The following is an 18,697-nucleotide window of genomic DNA, read 5'->3' on the forward strand; positions in this document are numbered from 1 at the left end:
ATATATATATATATACATATGTGTATTTACAGACATAATGCAATTGTACATGGCACAGTAAATGACCAAGTGAATATCTTCTACTTGCTTTCTCCAGTGTTGTTTACCAAATGCTGATAAGCAACCGACTCTGCATTGATAATCTTCTTATGCAACGCTACAGAGTATGACTATTTGTCCAAAAGATATATCACGAATATAATAGAGCAATTGAAAGCAGATAAACCACTGGACGTAATCAAATTTTAGCCAGTGTCCTGCAGGAATGCCATAGGAGATTGGTCAGTGTAATTGAAATGAATCTATTTCTAAACCTATGTTATTACTTTTAACACACCTAGCTTAACATAGTTTGGTTTTTGTACAATCATTTCTCATTTTACTTTGTTATCATGAAATAACACCATGAGAGCAATAGAGGAAAAGAGAATAAGGATATAAATTCAATGCTTATACAAGGATTACTTATTTATGAAACGTATTATAGTTCTGTTGAGATTCTCATGTTCTCCCTGTTATAAGGGAGACAAGATTTCAAATCACTGTAGAAGATTCCAGTTGTTGATTGTCTCCAAAACATACACTGATTGATGTGAAAAATAAATCATATATCATAAATCAGTCTTGTATGTTTGGTACATTTAACTGCTTCCCATAGTAACATTTCCAAACCTCTTTCAAATTGGTGTCAATGAGAATAGATGTGCTGCTATCATTCAAAGCACAGTGGTGTGATTATCCTTTTGACATCTTTATCCATTCTGGAGCATTGATTCACAGACACAATGACACATCTTGCACCATATTGACTCACTGCTTTGCAATCCAGAACACATTACACTTGTTACTCCTTTGTCATAAAACCTTTTAATTTCAGCTTGTTTCCCAGCTACATATACTTAGATTCTAAATTTATAAGGGAGGCAAAATGAATCCCTCACATATCATTCCCACAGATATTTAATAATAACCTTCATGTGGAATTTGTGATGAAATTTTGAGCAAAAGTTAAGCCATTTGCTGCAGCATTCAGTTTAATCCATTTAGTAAATGGTTAAGTCCACAGACACACAACAACTGGCTTAATATGGTAGAATATTACCAGTCAATGGCTCAGTTATTTATTTTCATATAAAAATATTTATTGAACTTTGTGGTGAGAAATTTGGTGGTGGATAATTACAGTTGAACCAGCAGTGTATTGTGTGTAACATGAAGCTAAAATAATTTAATTCCTGTTGGAAACCAATTCAATTATGTCACTGACACAAATAGAAAAGACATGAATGAATGTTCTGACTTCTTATTTTTTCAAACCAACAAATCTTCAGATATAAGAAATCTGTAATTAGCATTTTATCTTTCTTGGTTTTTAGTCTCACAAGGGTTGAGTTAATCTTTCATCCATCTAAGGGGATCAATAAGATTATTTACCACTAATATACCAACGTCAGTTCACGTTGTTATAACTTTTCCTTTTCAAGATTTTCCTTGGAGACTGGTGAAAAGAAATCGGTATTTATTGAAGTTGTCAGAAGCACTATAGTGAAATAGGCAACTGCCAAACAAACTTAGAACATATTGAAGAAGTCATTTCAATTTGCTTGTGTTGCTCATGTCATATTTATCATTACTGATTCCTGAAAATATAAAACCTTGATGTTGAGATAGAAGAAGCCAATAGAATTGAAATGGAATTTCTACAACCAGGAATTGAAACCAAGTCACAGATTTAGCTAGTTGTAGCAATTTCATTTCATTTATATTGGTTTCTTCAAAGTAGACATCTAAATCTTATATTTTAGGGGATGAGAAGCAAACTTTTGCTCCTTGAAGTTAATTCTCAGAATTATATAGATTTTACTTTCAATTAACTTTACTCTCTCTTTCACAAAAATATTGATTTTGGATCATCAAAATCCAATCAATATTTCTTTAGAATAATGTTGTTGTTACGGAGTCCCAGGTCATCCTTGATTCAACTAAAACACCGATGATCAAGGGCGTCTTAGCTATAACCATTCTGTCTTCCATGAAATGTGAATCTAGGACTAAATATTCCAATATATTTTTTTTTATTTAAATCGTTTGAAAGGGATTTGGTTCCAGTATTTAGCAGGTCAAATAATGGTGTAGAATGATGTTGGTAGTATTGTAGAAATGGCAGAATGCTAGACCAAATGTTTTACAGTAGTTCATCATTTTATGTTGCAAGTACAAATCCTGAACAAGTTAGCTGTGGCGCATACATGGCTGCATGATAAGAACCTTGTTTAGTAACTATTTCCTCTCAAATTCAATCCCACAAGAGAACCGTAAGCAAGTGTTTCCACTGCATCATGTTGACCAAAGCCTTATGAAAGGAATTTGATAAATAGAAATTAATTGGAAGTATATCAGAAGGTCCTCCACCTGCTCTTGGGTGTTAGTTTTAATCTGTTGGCTAGTTCAGCATCACCAGTTGGTCTTTGGGTACCTTTTGTGGTGTACAATCTGTTGTGTGTATACAGAGGTTAGACCTTTGCTCTGCAGATTCTTTCTGTTTTTTCTACCCTGAAAAGAATCATGGGCACTTCCACTCCCTTCTTATACTAATGAATAAAAAGTAAATTAACAAAAATAAAAACAATGGAAAACTTTGCTGAGGATAGAATTTGTTAAATAAAGTAAAGGGTTGACTAATCTTGCGATGACATTAGACAGCTGCTATCCAATTTGGCCCAGAATGCTAGAGAAACTCTTGGACATTACAATGAGTTCTGGATTTTTCGGCAGCAGGCAGCTTTACTTTTGCATTAGTCTTGGTTTCAAGAGAAATGGAATGAGTGGCAGAATTGGGTAAGAAGATAGGATGATGCCAACAGCAAGATGAAGTCTTAGATCTAATTGTCTTTGCCATCAGTTAATAATTAATTATATTGTATTATTAATTAGAAAATGCTTCTTAGCTGGAATTCAGGATAAACCATGGGACACATTCCTGTGTTATGTAAATGATGTTATTCATAAAGCACTGATTACATTGCCTGCACAGTTAATTATCTCCCCCTGGTTTCTCTCTGTCTCTTACTAAAATGTGTGTCCTTATTCAAATGCCAATTGCAGCAAAAACAGTTACTGAACCATCTTGTTCTTACCAGCTAGATAAATAGGGAAGTAAATTAATATTTCAACCAGGATACATTGGGTAGTGGTATTTCACAAGACTTTTAATGGTTTTATTATTACACACACGCACATAGACACACACACACACACACACACACACACACACACACACACACACACATAAACACACACATACACACACACTTGCAAACATATATGTATATATAGAGAGGGAGTAAGAATAAAGAAATAAAGAGAATATCAAAAATAAAACCATGTACTTGGTAAGATTTGAACCATTATTGTCAAGTAATTGTCTGATATTTTGCGGGTATTCAGCAAAACATCATTTATTTTCCTGTTTCCATTCATTCATAAACTGTGTAATATATTACATAATAGTGAAACAGGTGCCCCTTCACAAACAGCTGTTTAATTTAAACCAACTATTTCAGTTTATTTATTGTTTACTGACATCTTTTTATATTTTTATTTTTTTACTGAGTTTTGTTATTTCTTTCTAATGGCTAATGCTTCATTAAACAAGTTGTCAGGAAATAAATGCAAGTGATTCAATTAACTTTATAATCCAACATCGTTAGTTTGATAATTAGTGGGCTTGGAAATCTTATTTCCTGTCATCCTTACTCTTTCCTATATTTCCAAATTGGTAAACGTGAGCACTGAATGTTAAATGAAATGTTTGTTTGTGAGGGATTCAAATTTACTGTTTGCATATTATATTACACACTCGGTTGAGAGAGTTGACGTTGTTCATTTGCTATATTTTCTTCATATTCTGGATGGAAATTCTGCTTTTACAGTGTCAGCTTAAAACCTATAAAACTTAGCAGCAGTTAGTAAATATGTAAGCCTTTCAAACGATTTGAATAATAAAGCTGGGTGGACACACTGCAGTAGTTGAAATTAAAAATACTGGAACAGTTCAAGAAAGAAAAAAAGATTCAGGAGGAATTAATTGGTCTTGTTGCCAAATAAAAAAAATAGCTACTTTATTGTTTAAAAAGCTGAAGGTTATTTTGATGCTTTTCATCTATCTGGATGTAAGAATGTTTCTTCTTTTGTTTTTTTATCAACTAAATAAAATGAAGAGGAGTTATGTAATCATTCAAGACATTCTGTCTGAAAAGAAGTTTGAACTGATGATCCATTGGTTTTTTTTACATAGAAACAGTCTGTATACTATGATGAAACCGATTATTATCATCATCATCATTATTTAACGTCTGCCTTTCATGCTGTCATGGTTAGGACGATTTGACTGGAGTTGGCCAGGCAGAAACTTGCACCAGACTTCTGTGTCTGTTTTGGCAGGATTTTTACAGCTGGATACTCTTCCTAACACCAACCATCCATATATTTTACATTATTATATTCTATTTATTTATTTTATTGCTATGTTATCGATGTTGTCATTTTACACACCTGTGCCTATATGCAATGTTGTCTGCTCTTCTAAACTGTCAGTTGTGCACCACCCACAAACTAAGCTTACTTAAAGCACCTGTCTCCTCTCATATGAAGCACTTGAATCAATCCTTTTGCTCCAGAATGATACACTTCGAAAATTCCATCATGTCTACGTTCTCTTATATTAAACTCATCAATCTAGGAGGGAGTACAAATTATTTCACTGTATTGATTTGTCAAAGTATTTAATTTTTTTTAAAAATGACAGTAGTCTTATTTAACCAATGTAACCTTAATTAACTCCCCTTTAACACCTCAATTCCATATGCACACTATTATACTGATAATACCATCTTGTACAAATGTTTCTTGCTTACAATTCCAACATTCCTCCACCGAAAGAAAAAAAGATTCCTGTATTCATTACTTCGGTCAGTGATTACTTGACAATTCTGTTACAGTTGCAATTACCTGAACACTGGCATTTGACATCATTCGAGCAATCAAAATAATATTAGTCCACAACTATTCTAGAACATTATACAATTTAAATTACTACAGTCATATTATCACACTACTACTACTTCTACTACTACTACTACTGCTGCTTATACTGCTGCTGCTGCTGCTGCTGCTGCTACTACTACTACTACTACTACTACTACTACTACTACTACTACTACTACTACACATATTTGCTAAATATTTGCTAGGGATACTCTACATATGTAACAGTTACAAATGTAACAAACCCTTTGGCTTTTTTGTTAAAACCATATCAGTCTAAACAGGTGCTAATTACATGATTTAATTAGTGCCATTCTTATACACGATGCTGGATACTTGCTATAATTTCCCAGATAATTTACTAAATCTTGGGAAAATATGTTTAATTGCTCATACTCTCAACAATATTTTTTAATCTTGTTTTCTTTGTTCCTCTTCGTCTACACATTTAATAAAACACTTCAACACCATTAATACATTATTTCCACTCTTATCATTCTTATATATTTGTCTAATCTTACATTTCTCTCTTTTCCAAAAATTCTTTGTATTCATGAATTTTGTCCCCCAGCATTCCATTTAAGCTATAAATTCATGAAATTCCCCCAGTTTTCCTAAGAAATCCCCAAAATTTAATTAACCTTCTTCAGCAGCAGACAAGAAAATGGTAGAGAAGTAATGCATGCTGGGTTGTCTACAGGATATGTTTTAATGATTTGCCTGTAATCATAGATGAGTAGCATTCCTTCAGTTATTCTGAATGACAACAATGCCAGCAGCAACAATAACATACAAAAAACAGCAGCAAAAGTTTGATGCAAAGAGATATAAAGAAGAAGAATTAGTTTGTATTTACAGAAAGGTTGCCATTTACTTGTGGAGTTCCAGAGTTTATTTCGGGAGTGATTATAAAGTTATAAAGTGAAAACTAATCTGGATTCTATGTCTTCTTTTCTCCATCATTAGCAAAGTATTTATCAGTCATTTTCCTTATTTACCAATCTTTGTCAGAGCCTTGACATCACATTTTTCTCTTGTGAATGAAAGTGACTATCTTAAAGGAACCGGTTCTGGATATTTCAAAAGTCATCATTATCTTATCCATGCTTACATGATTTCTTGATGTAGACTTTCTATGGTCAAATGCTTTTGTGTCACCAATCAACCCCCTTATGGCCAGACAAATTTCCGTGGGATTATAAGTATGCTCCAGCATGGTCACAGCTGCATAGTTGAAACAAATAAAAGAATAAGATAAAATGACACTGCTTCTACGAAAGTGTCAGCTGCTTATAACTATCATATAATGGTGAGGAAGCAAACATACATGTACATCTGGGAGGATTCTTTCAATTTCTATCTATGAAAGGCTCATGTTATTGTCAAAGATGCTTGTCTAAGGTGCCATGCAACAGGACTGAACCTGAAGCAACATAGTTGGAAAGCAAACTCTTTAATCATATAACAATACTTGAGCCCTTGATTTTTAATCATTTTGCTCCCTCTGCAAGTAATTAATTCTGATCATTCTACAACTATTTATACAATTAAATTAAATTTTATAATGAATCACAAAAGTTTACAAACAATATCTCCAGTCTGTGATTCTTCCTCATCCAATAAATATTTATTCTAAAACTTAATTGAAAATATAAAAGAACATTCCAATAAATTCTGTCAACAATGCACTCTCTGAACACTCCAAGTGCTGATTTGGATAATAATAATAATAATAATAACAATAACAATAATAACAATAATAATAATAATAATAACAATAATAATAATAATAACAATAACAATAATAACAATAATAATAATAATAATAACAATAATAATAATAATAACAATAATAACAATAATAATAATAATAATAATAATAATAATAATAATAATAATAATAATGAATGCCCTGATGCAGTACGAGGCACTGGCTCTAATGGCTTCTGGTCTTAACTGATTGGAAGTTTTATCATGTACATTGTTTTGTCTCGGTATAAAAGATGGGCTACAGCAAATATTCTGCTCAATACCACAGATTTGCTTGTAACAAGATTGACCATAACCAGATGAGCATGTCACTTCTTGGCTGACGATATGTGCATCCCTGATCATGAGCAGAAGTAGTGGGAGAGCATCATAGCCATGTGTTGAAAGGAAGTCTTTGGGTTTGAATAATCTACTTCTGGAAACATATGTGTTTTGTCCATCATTCTTAAACAGCCCTTATTCAGGGACCTTTTGAGAAGGATGGGATACTTGACTTGAAGAAAATTCTAACTGGACCCCACCTGCGAGGTCGTGCGCTGTTTATCTTGATATGAGATCACCATGTCGTGCACATATGGTTGTGATGCATGTGCCTGGTGTACCCTTATCAGACGGGTAGTCATGATGGGTATAATGGGCTTTGTATATTTTACTCCAGTGTCACTTTGATGGCATGCACTGCTCTCTCACTCAATAATAATAATAATAATAATAATAATAATAATGGGCACTTGGAACACTAACAAAAAGATTAGCTGTCATCCCATTCGTTACTGGGGCAGTAACAATCAAGTTTGAGAAATATTTTGGAGAAATTAGAATTGACATGAAGGCAAAGCATGCTCAAAAAACTGCTCTATTGGGGACAGAATTTTGCTTGGGTGTTGAGTATCTTCCAGAATATTTAACGCCCAAGTTCCAAATCTTATAATTCGTGGAAAGAGACATCGGATTACAGGTTGTTGTCTGCTCTCACAGAATCAACCAGAGTAAGTAAGATCAAGAGCTCTGAGAAGTAAAATGTAATAATAGTAATAATAATAAGAAGAAGTTTTAGCAAACATAGAAAGTACTAGAAAAGGCCTACACGTTTTTTTTTTTTTTTTTTGGGGGGGGGGCGGAGCGTTAAATGTGATGTCATTGTATGAATGATTTCAGTGCTGCTGAAATCATCCACAGGATGACATCGTCATTTAACAGCTCCCCCCCCCCACCAAAAAAAAAATGTGTAAGCCTTTTCTAGTAATTTCAGCAAATTTTTTGAGTGGGGGTGTGAGTCGATTACTTCGACCTCAGTACTTGATTAGAACTTTATTTTATCAACCTCAAAAGGATAAAAAGTGAAGTTCACCACTGTATTTTTGAACTTTGAAAATAAATTTCTGGAACAAGTATTTCAGAAACACTTTTTTTTTTTTTGTTTTAATGATTTTTCCAACTCATCATCATCAACAACACATGCACACACAATATGATCTCTTCCCTACAAAGATACACATGCACTACCCTAAGGGCTGTCCATATGATTTCTGTCTTCACACATCTGTGTGCACAGGTTATTAGGTATTTCAGTCGGAAACTGATGATCTTGGCAATCCAAGGGTCCTACCATTTGCTTCCAGTTCTTAAATTGTTAGTCAGTTTCTTGCCTGATATAGTGAGTCATAGCTGCGGCATATGGCACGGCATGTATGTGGCACTATTATACTACGTTACTCCTTCCCTTCATTGTGTTTATTTAAAGTATTTGATATATTTGTTCCATATTTTCTCCCAATGTTTGATCTCAACCATCTCCTCCCACCTGATATGTTTTTATTATGTTAATATCTCAGTAAAATCATAGTTATTTGACTCAAATGGTATTTTCCCTCTGAGAGATGTTCGCAGTTTTTGGAGTATCTTATTTCTCATGTCATTTGTTGATTTAAAGGTTTTCTCTTGCTTCTCAGATTGTTTTATTGGTAAACATTTTTGTAATATGGATTCTGTTTCTCTTCTCCCTGTTTGACATCTTTTTCCCTCTTACATATATTTCACTCTTTCATTCGTTTGTAGCCGGGACAAATGTTTCCTTTCATCCATGTTCATCGATTTTATTTTTCCTTCTTTTTATTGTCTTCATTGTTTATGTAACTTTCGGTTCATTGTTAACTGATCGATTGGATGCAGCTTGTGTTTCTTGTTCTTATTGTTGTTACGCAAGGGATGACTGCGCTTGTACTTTTCTCGTGGCTGTGTTTTTGGTGTAATGCTTCCACAGGGACTTCTAAGGTCTTCAGCATTTTGGATTTCAGTTCTTTTTGTATTCATTTATGATTTGTTGATAGATTTTTTTCCCATGGTGGCAGAGGTGAGAGTGGGCGGGCAGTGTTTTCCTTTCCTTCCCTTTTTTTTAAACTTTGTTACCAGCAGTTTACTTTCCATTTCTCTTTGTCACAAAGCCTTTGATTCACTGATAGATTGCTTCTTAGTTGTCGATTTGAAGAACTGAAGATGCGGCGTGCCTTCAGCCATCCTCTCACCTGTAATAAGTGATGCGACCAGCAATTCTATTCAAACGGATTCTTTAAAATCTACTGCTCTACTACTCTCAACTGTTTCCAAACAGAACACCCTCAAATGGCTCTTACTGCTGCAAGTGTAGCAACTAGGAATCCTGTCTTACACAACCACAGAACTCTGTTATTTTTCAATATATCTTCCTTACTGCTGTTTCCCACATGTCAATTAGATAAATGACGATTGACAGAATTTAAATACGACTGAGGTCAACTTTGCCTTCATCCTTCTGGGGCCAATAAAATGAAATAACAGTCAAGTACTAGAGCCAACGATATCGACTAACACCCTCTCTTCAAAGTTACTGGTCTTGCTCCTAAAATAAAATTGATTATAGAGTGATGAGTTAGCAGAGACTTTAGAATATTGGGTAGAATGCTTGGCAGCATTCGTTGCAGCTTCCTGCACTCTTAAGTCCTTTCCCAGACGAATTTGCTTTTTGTCCTTTGAGAGTCAATAAAAGAAAGTAGGAGTCAAATGGGGGGGGGGCAATTCAATTGACAAACGCACAACCTCCTCCCACCACTCAGACTTTTGGCATTTCGTCTGTATTAGAAACAACCACTATGATCATCGGCCATCCAAAATCATTGGACTGAGGTGGCACCTTCAGTTGTCAAATGCCTGTATTATTATTATCATCATCATCAGCATCATTATTACATGCTTTAATCTTGCTTTGTATTTGTACAAGTTGACTCCAAGTCTCACCCAGCGACCTCAAGAGACAAGTTATTATTATTATCATTATTATTATTATTATTATTATCACAGGTTTTGCTGGAACTCCTAGAGCCTTGCATGTGTAGTGGGCTTGCTACCTGCAGCCTACAGTACCATGCTATCAGTTCTTTTCAGCTGACTAATACTTTCCTGATCATTCTGGCCATGCCAAAGAGGCAAACTTTTTGTAACAGTTCTACTGGGCACTCTATTCCAATTTTTTTGATATTCCTCGATGCCTTCTGATATTGCTCCCAAGGACCCTACAATAATTGGCACTATCTTCTTCATTTTTCATAGCTGGGATATTTCATATTTAAGAGGGTTGTCGTATCTGCTATCATTGATAAAAACTATGCTTTCACAAGTTGATTCAATAAAGCCAAAATATATTAAGAGTTGTCACTACAATGATCAGATACACATCCACTGCATTGCTCAAATTTATTTTTAAAGAAAATTAATTCATTAAATTTTCTTTTAAAAAAATGTTTTTAAAATTCATTGAAATTTCAGAGTTACTTCCGCTGCCTTTCTTGACTAGAACTGCTCTCTGAACTTATGATTCTTTCTCCTAATGACAGGTGTAATATAAATGAATAAATATTTCTCAATTCACTGCAAACAATATGTTAGCACCAACCTAACAGTTTGTCTTTCATGCAGAACATGGCGGCCATGGATTGTTTTCCCAAGTTGAAATTATGTAACAAGCTTGCACTGGGGTTAGTTCAATAAACCTACACTTTTGAAACCATTTACCAATGCTTGAAATCTTTATTATTTCCTTGATTTAGTTTCTCTCTTCCCTACGGCTGTCTCTTTTCTCTACCTTTTTTTCTCTCTATTTGCTCTCTACTTTCACCTTCTCTTCCCATCTTCACCATCTGCTTTTCTTTTTCTTTTTCTCTTTTTTTCTTCAGCTTCTTTTATTTGATCTTCTGTATCAATATTTAGCTTTGTACGATGGTGCATTATATAATTCTTCTGGCTTCTTCTAGGTGTACATGCTCTCATATAGTAGACACACCGCATCAAAATCTGTTCCAATGACTTCTATGTGACATCTCCATTTTAAGCAGAACTACTCTGTGCAAGAATTGTCTCCTTACATTCTTGGAATCTGAACGGGAATATCCTCCATGTTTTCATGGATTCTTTCTTAGTTTTTATTTCTCTATTCCCAGCCATCTACACACTCTCCCTTCTCTCTCTCTCTCCTTATATAATCCCAGTCTATCTGGCTGTCTTTCTGCCTGTCACTTTCGCCTCCATATCTTTGCTATAATCCCCTTATCTCTATCTGTAGCTGCATCAATATTGGTACAACTTACACTAGATAATCTGCTGACCTTAATCCTTTCTTTAAAACTTTACCATTTTATTGACTCTTAATTTTCTCTCCCTCTCCTTCCCCCTCTCTCTCACTTCTCTCTCACTTCTCTCTCACTTCCCCCTGTCATGTTTTTTGTTCAATTTTAAATGTTTTTGTCCCTCACCAGTCATTCTTTCTCTTATGCTCTTTCTTTCTCTTTCTCTCTGTTTGTGTTATTTCCTTGCTCTTTATTTCCTGCTTTCTATTTCCTAACAGTCTCATATCCCATTTCTCTAATCTTTTATATAACCACCCCACTTCTTACTTTTCTCACTTCATTCCATTATTCCATGTTCTTTCTCTGTTCTCACCTCTCCTTTGCTCTTCTCTGTCCACATTCCCTTCGTCTAATCATTCTCTTTATTCAACTCATTTTACTCTCTCTTTCTCTCTCTCTTTTCTCTTTAGTTATCTTTTCAATGTTTCTGTATTTGTATATTTGATATTTGTTTATGCTATCATGTCTGTTTTGCCATTCTTTGTCAACCAGAAATACAACAGTTCTTCATTTTCTATTATGTTTGCTCGAGATTTTCCCAAACATTCTCAAAACACTGTTTACACAAAAAAAATCCAGAGAAATGAAAAAAATACAATAAAATAAAAAGCAGTATCAATAACTGACCATTCCTGTTTCCTTTACTGATTACTTCCATTGATATTCTACATTTTCACAGAATCATATTTGTTTTCTATTAATATTCTTTCAGTATATTATACAGCAATGTATGCAGCTTTATGCAATCTTAATATGGAAGAATAGAAAAATCTACAACTTGCTGCAAGGGAATCGAATTATTTCATTTTATTACGTACAACTAACAATTGAAAACTTACTATCGTTTTAGACCCATCGTCGCTTATAATAGGGATAAATGGGGAATACAGAAGCATGATGAACGTACCTAACAAGCAGCTGTAGGTTCATGTTGTTTTAAACGTCCTTACAATGTGGACATCGACTGTCCTGGATTCTATACGCTTACAATTACTAACCAACATTTTCTCCTTTGAATTTCAAATGCCATTGCTTTTATATCTATGCATCTTCCTCTTGACTTCTCTTCCCTCGACTTTACTTCAGCTCTCCTTCTTTTTTCCTTCTCCTCACCATCACAAACACCCACACCTATACTAATCACACGTAATTGTTGGCGTGTTTTCCCCCCTCCTTCTTGGACTTAACTGTATTTCCTGTTTCTGAAGAAGAGCTATGCTCGAAACGTAAAACTACTACTATTTTCCTTCTCTGAATGTCTTATTAATACATTGCTTGTGCTACGTCCTCACGTTTGTTTGCTTTTCTCTTCCTTTTCCTCTGTGATTTTTTGAATTGATTATATGTGTATATATATATATATATATATATATATATATATATATATATATATATATATATATATATATATATATGTGTGTGTGTGTGTGTGTGTGTGTGTGTGTGTGTGTGTGTGTGTGTGTGTTGTATATATATATATATATATGTTGAGACCATATTTTGTTATGCAACCAAAATATACTATCAAGAATACTAAAGGCTTATAAGGATTATATATAATATATTATTATATTATATCATATTATGTATTCACAGCATCTATGTGTTCACCAGACATCAAGTGCTGTTATACACTGCTGGTCATAATGATCTTCCAATTCTGTCTCCATTGCGCCATTGTATCCTTCTTAGCCGAAATCGCTTAACTAAATCGTCTTCCAATTGTTGTGGAGGCCTCCCAGGTGGCATTTTCCGACCTCTTGGATACCACTCAGCAACTGTATAGGTCAGTAAAACCTGTATTTTTAGTATTCAGCCAGTACGTCGTTTACTCTGCTCGAGTTATCATGAAATAAAGTGAGATAATTCTAAATAGCATATATCATATATACATGTGTGTGTGTGTATTTAAATGTTTCTCAATTGTACAATATTAAGTCCTTGTTGAAGCGATATAATTCATTAAACATGTGGTGTCTTATTGTATCTTGCTGGCGAGACTAGTTGTTGGGAATATGTAGAGATGGACATGCAGATGAAATATCAAAATGAAGAGGAGGCAATGATGCTTCCTATAAATATCAGCAATATATTTGAGAGGATATGTAATATAAGGAGTGAAAAGAATAGGATTAACTTAAATTGTCCCTGGAATTATCCGACAAGCCCGTCTTCTACAGGTGTTTAAAACTCATTAACATTAAATAAATAAGGGTAATAAATCTTATTTTAATAGATATTCGAAATTTATCATCATCTTTGATGTAATCGTTGCTGCCTGCACAATCAACATCTTCGTCGTTGTTGAACTTGTCGTACCTTCCATCATTACCGTCGTCGTCGTCGTCATCACCACCACCACCACCACCACCACGGGGCTACTATTTCTTGGAAGGCATCTTGTTTAATTCTACATTGACTGGTGTATCATAGAAACTAACTGAACGAAGGTTATTTTCTGTGAATCTGTTGGTCGCTTCTAACATTTTCAACAGGTCATGTGACTGCGTACATACTTCTTTGTTGACTCGTATTTCTTTAGTTGAGGGAAGACGGTTGAATAAATAAATTTCAATTAATAAATTAATTTGCAGAGACAACCATCTCATTATAGTTAAGGCAAAGGGGTGACAACTCTGGAGTTTTAATTAATGAAAAATTGAATTACGCATGCAGAGAGAAGATGTAAATATTAGCTCCAGGAACAATATTAAGTTAATCTGTTCTTTGGCAAACATGGTAACATTTCCGTCCATATTTAAGTGTTATTAGATCTCCCAAACCAAAGCAGAGCAATCACCAATTCTCAATGCTGACTGAAGACGATATGTTTGCAAGAAATATAACTGAGTGGGTTTATGAGAAACTACCTTGGGACGCCATCTGTATGAAATACGATAGCTGAGTGAGTGCTAAAATACTTTATGTACTGAGCGAAAATATATTTCATTTAATCTAAATTACCTTTGTAGAAGGAAACATAGAATCTAATATCAATGAAATATAACCAAGAAAAAGGGAAGAAAATTTAAGACCCTTTTTGAATTAGGCATACAGTGAGGTAATGAGCAGCATCTTTGTTAACATTCCTTCATTTACTCTGTATATGTTAGCCATATTTTTATCTTCTACATTCCAAGTTTTTGGTAATGTAATTTCAAAGAATACAGACCATACTCTTCATTATTTTCATATTCTGTTGCAATCATTGGACAACAGACTTGCTGAACCATCTTCAAGTGTTCTAGTCGACCATAACGAAACCAGAATTTAGTTTATCGATCTCACTTTGTCAACACACCAATTCAACGTATAAAATATCATGGCGAAACGTAAACACGGACACTCATACAAACACACTCACATATACACACGCATACATGTGTACGGATGTATATATTACTTCTAAATAAGCTAATAACTTTTACTCTCCGTGCTATTTTAAAAGGTAATATTTCATTATGTGAAGTTTTATAGTTTGATCAAGATTGGATCAGTACTAGAAATTAATGAAGTTTGGATAATAAAAATTGAGCTTTTTGCTTCCAGGTGGAAAGCAGAGCCTTCTGGCAGTACTTAATTTCACTTAGGTGAATTATATACCTGAGAGTTAAGTATGAGATAAGTTTGGTGGAATGCTACAAATTTAGAAAGATAAACCAAATCGACGTATTATACTTCAGCAACGTAGATTCAGTCAACGAAGCTTGTGATTGATTTAAATCTAAACTTTATAAATCAGTCATTTCTGTTGGAAATGACATCGAAATCTGAAGATATCAAATTTGGTACATCGTCAAATTTACAAACCTTCAAACTAATACTGGTATATACGTATGTATGTGTATACACACACACACACACACACACACACACACACACATATATATATATATATATATATATATATATATATATATATATATATATATATGAATATGTGTGATATAGACATGTGTATACATACATGCTTATATGTGTGTATATCTGGAACAACTTTTTCAAATATGTTATACTGAAAACACTATTCCATTTAGTCTTCTCCAGATATTGTGCATTTCCTTGTTTAATTTGGTACAGCAAAGTTCCTAAGACCACCAACGTCTCTAGATTAACTTGCTTTCATCTTCCAGATAAGGTTGCTGTTTTTTATATTGCCATATTTTATCAGTGAGCAGGCAGAATCCTGGAAATAATGACGTGACTCATAAATTCATTTTAACCTGATTTAAAATTTAATTGTTAAATCCAATGTCATCATCATCATCATCGTTTAAACGTCCGCCTTCCATGCTAGCATGGGTTGGACGAGTTGACTGAGGACTGGCGAACCAGATGGCTACACCAGGTTCCAATATGATTTGGCAGAGTTTCTACAGCTGGATGCCCTTCCTAACGCCAACCACTCCGAGAGTGTAGTGGGTGCTTTTACGTGCCACCGGCACGAAGGCCAGTCAGGCGGCACTGGCAACGGCCACGCTCAAAATGGTGTATTTTACGTGCCACCTGCACAGGAGCCAGTCCATTGGCACTGGCATCGATCTCGCTCGAATGTCTTTTCACGTGCCACCGGCACAAGTGCCAGTAAGGCGACGCTGGAAAGGATCACGCTCAAAGGGTGCTATTTATGTGCCACTGGCACGGAAGCCAGACAGCTGCTCTGGCAATGATCACGTTCGGACGGTGCTGTTAGCGCTCCACTGGTACAGGTGCCAACACGATTTCAAATTCACTTGCCCCAACAAGTCTTCGCAAGCCGAGTTTAGTGTCCAATGGAGGAGGGGTTAGCATGGGTGCCAGTCGTAGAATTTGATTCGATTTCGATTTCATTTGCCTCAACAGGTCTTCGCAAGCGGAGTTTAATGTCCAATGAAGGAAAGGTACGCATAAGTGGGCTGGCTACACCCCTGGCAGAGGCCTTGGATTTAGGTCTCACTTGGCTTGCGGGTCTTCTCACGCATAGCATATATTTCCAAAGTTCTCGGTCACTAGTCATTGCTTCGGTGAGGCCTAGTGTTTGAAGGTCGTGCTTCACCACCTCATCCCAGGTCTTCTTGGGTCTACCTCTTCTACTAACCATTCTTCTATCCCTAGTTTCCTCATTGACCACCAGATAAGGGATCGGGGGACCCTGTCAAAAGCTTTCTCCGTGTCAACGAAAGCCAGGTACAGAGGTTTTTATCTTTGGCTAGGTATGCCTTGTAAATAAATTACTGTTTATAGTTTATTACAAGGGTAGTATATTTGTGAGTTAATTCTTAGTGTGTGTTTTTCTATCAATAAAGCTTCCATTACAACACAGAACACGCATCAAAATTAGATGGGAAAACATTAGTTGATAACCCAACCATTCTATATAGAATTCCTAAAAAAATACTAGAATTTTAGCAATAAAAGCTTTATTTTTAGCAAAATACAACCAAAAATTAAATTAGATACAACTACAGAATCCTAGTAATAAACTAGGCACTTCAGTAATAAACAAATTGCTGATTTCTGAATGTGACTCAGAGGTAAATGCAAAAATGTTCAATAGCGTGGTGAGTGATTTTAATTCCAAAGATCAGTGCCACCCAGTTAAATAATATTTTAAAAGGAGCCATTAACAACCACGTCAGCCAGACTAATGTAAGAAGAAACTTCTACGCGGTCACTTGGCTTGGTTTAAGCTCTAACTAAATTTTCTTTAGTTAAATATATTGAATAGAGTAATTTAGAATGTATTTCAGAATAGGAATAGAGATGCTTATGGCTTCCGGGCTGGTCGAATGATGCAAGTTCGTCATACAAATTACACAGACCCTATAACAATAGAAGACCCTATTACAACAGAATGTAATGAAATATTACATACAGTACATTGATACTACAAATGAAGTTAGTAAATTAACAAGAGACAACTCATTACAAGAATTGTCGACTTTCAAAATGTAAACCAGTCATAAGAAGCAAGAAGCACAATAACATAATAACCATATGTATATACCTCACCGTCCACCTCACCAAGCGTTCCTTCAAGTTACTAATAAAATTTAACACTCTCACAAACATCATTATTGAAGAGACTTGAATATATTCAACACTTCCTGACTTTCAAATAATACATATAGCACAAAAGTATTACATGTACAACCGACACCAAGGCACAGGTCTTAGCAAATCAAGCATAGCAACTATTATCCAACATCAACTTCTGTTCGACATACGTAGCGACCATTCTCTCATCACAAATAATATTTCCGATCTCATCACATCTACCAATTATCACACACAAACACACACACACATGAATAAAGAAAGCAAAGCACTTTTACATTATTTTTAAAAAGCACACCAGGATTCGACCATATTCACACCAATAAACATTGCATTTGACCTCATATACACTGCAGTACATACATTCAACAATGCTACAATGGAATTAAGACACAATAGAAAAATATTTATCCTCAACCTCAACTTCTGCCTTTTGTCCAACCGCTTCCATCAATCAGATACAAAGGAATACTAAAGGACATCAAAAACACAAAAGACTCTGTCCAGATAAAACTGACAACAATCACCAACGTTTAGACACACTTGTACCAGCGCTATCAAAATCATTGATCCTAGAAGCTGGGTGGATTCATCACAATCCTGAATCATAGCAAAACACGAATGAAGCAACATGATACAACCTTATTGCCTTTATATGCAAACCCTGCAAATTTTGCAAAGGTTAATCCTTGAAAACACTAGTCCTTGATATCTTTATCCCTGATTTTGCTAATTCCCATGTTCCTCAACCAAATAAAACTCATATTAGCACACTACACTCGACTAGTACTACTATTACTATTACTATTACTACTAGTCACCAATCTCAGACCATAGATGATGATTTCCACAACAACAAAAAAGTCCTCCACATTCACCATTCTAACAGCCATCAGCAATGATTTCCATTCACTTCCTTGCAAATCACTCAACACAACAATACATATATACACACATTTCAAATGTGGATCGTTGGCGATTTTTTCCCTCCATCTTCCTTTTCTCTGTCTCCTGCTTCCGAAGAAGAGCTTTGCTCGAAACATAAAATCACCTTTCTTTCCTTCCCTGAGCGTCTGCTAATACTTTGCAAGTACCACGTCCTCATGATTTCCTTGTGTTTGTTTTTTGTATTTTTTGTGATTTACTATGTACATACATGCATGCATATATATATATATATATATATA

This window comes from Octopus bimaculoides, chromosome 8 (genome assembly GCF_001194135.2).
Source record: "Octopus bimaculoides isolate UCB-OBI-ISO-001 chromosome 8, ASM119413v2, whole genome shotgun sequence".
NCBI lineage: Eukaryota > Metazoa > Mollusca > Cephalopoda > Octopoda > Octopodidae > Octopus > Octopus bimaculoides.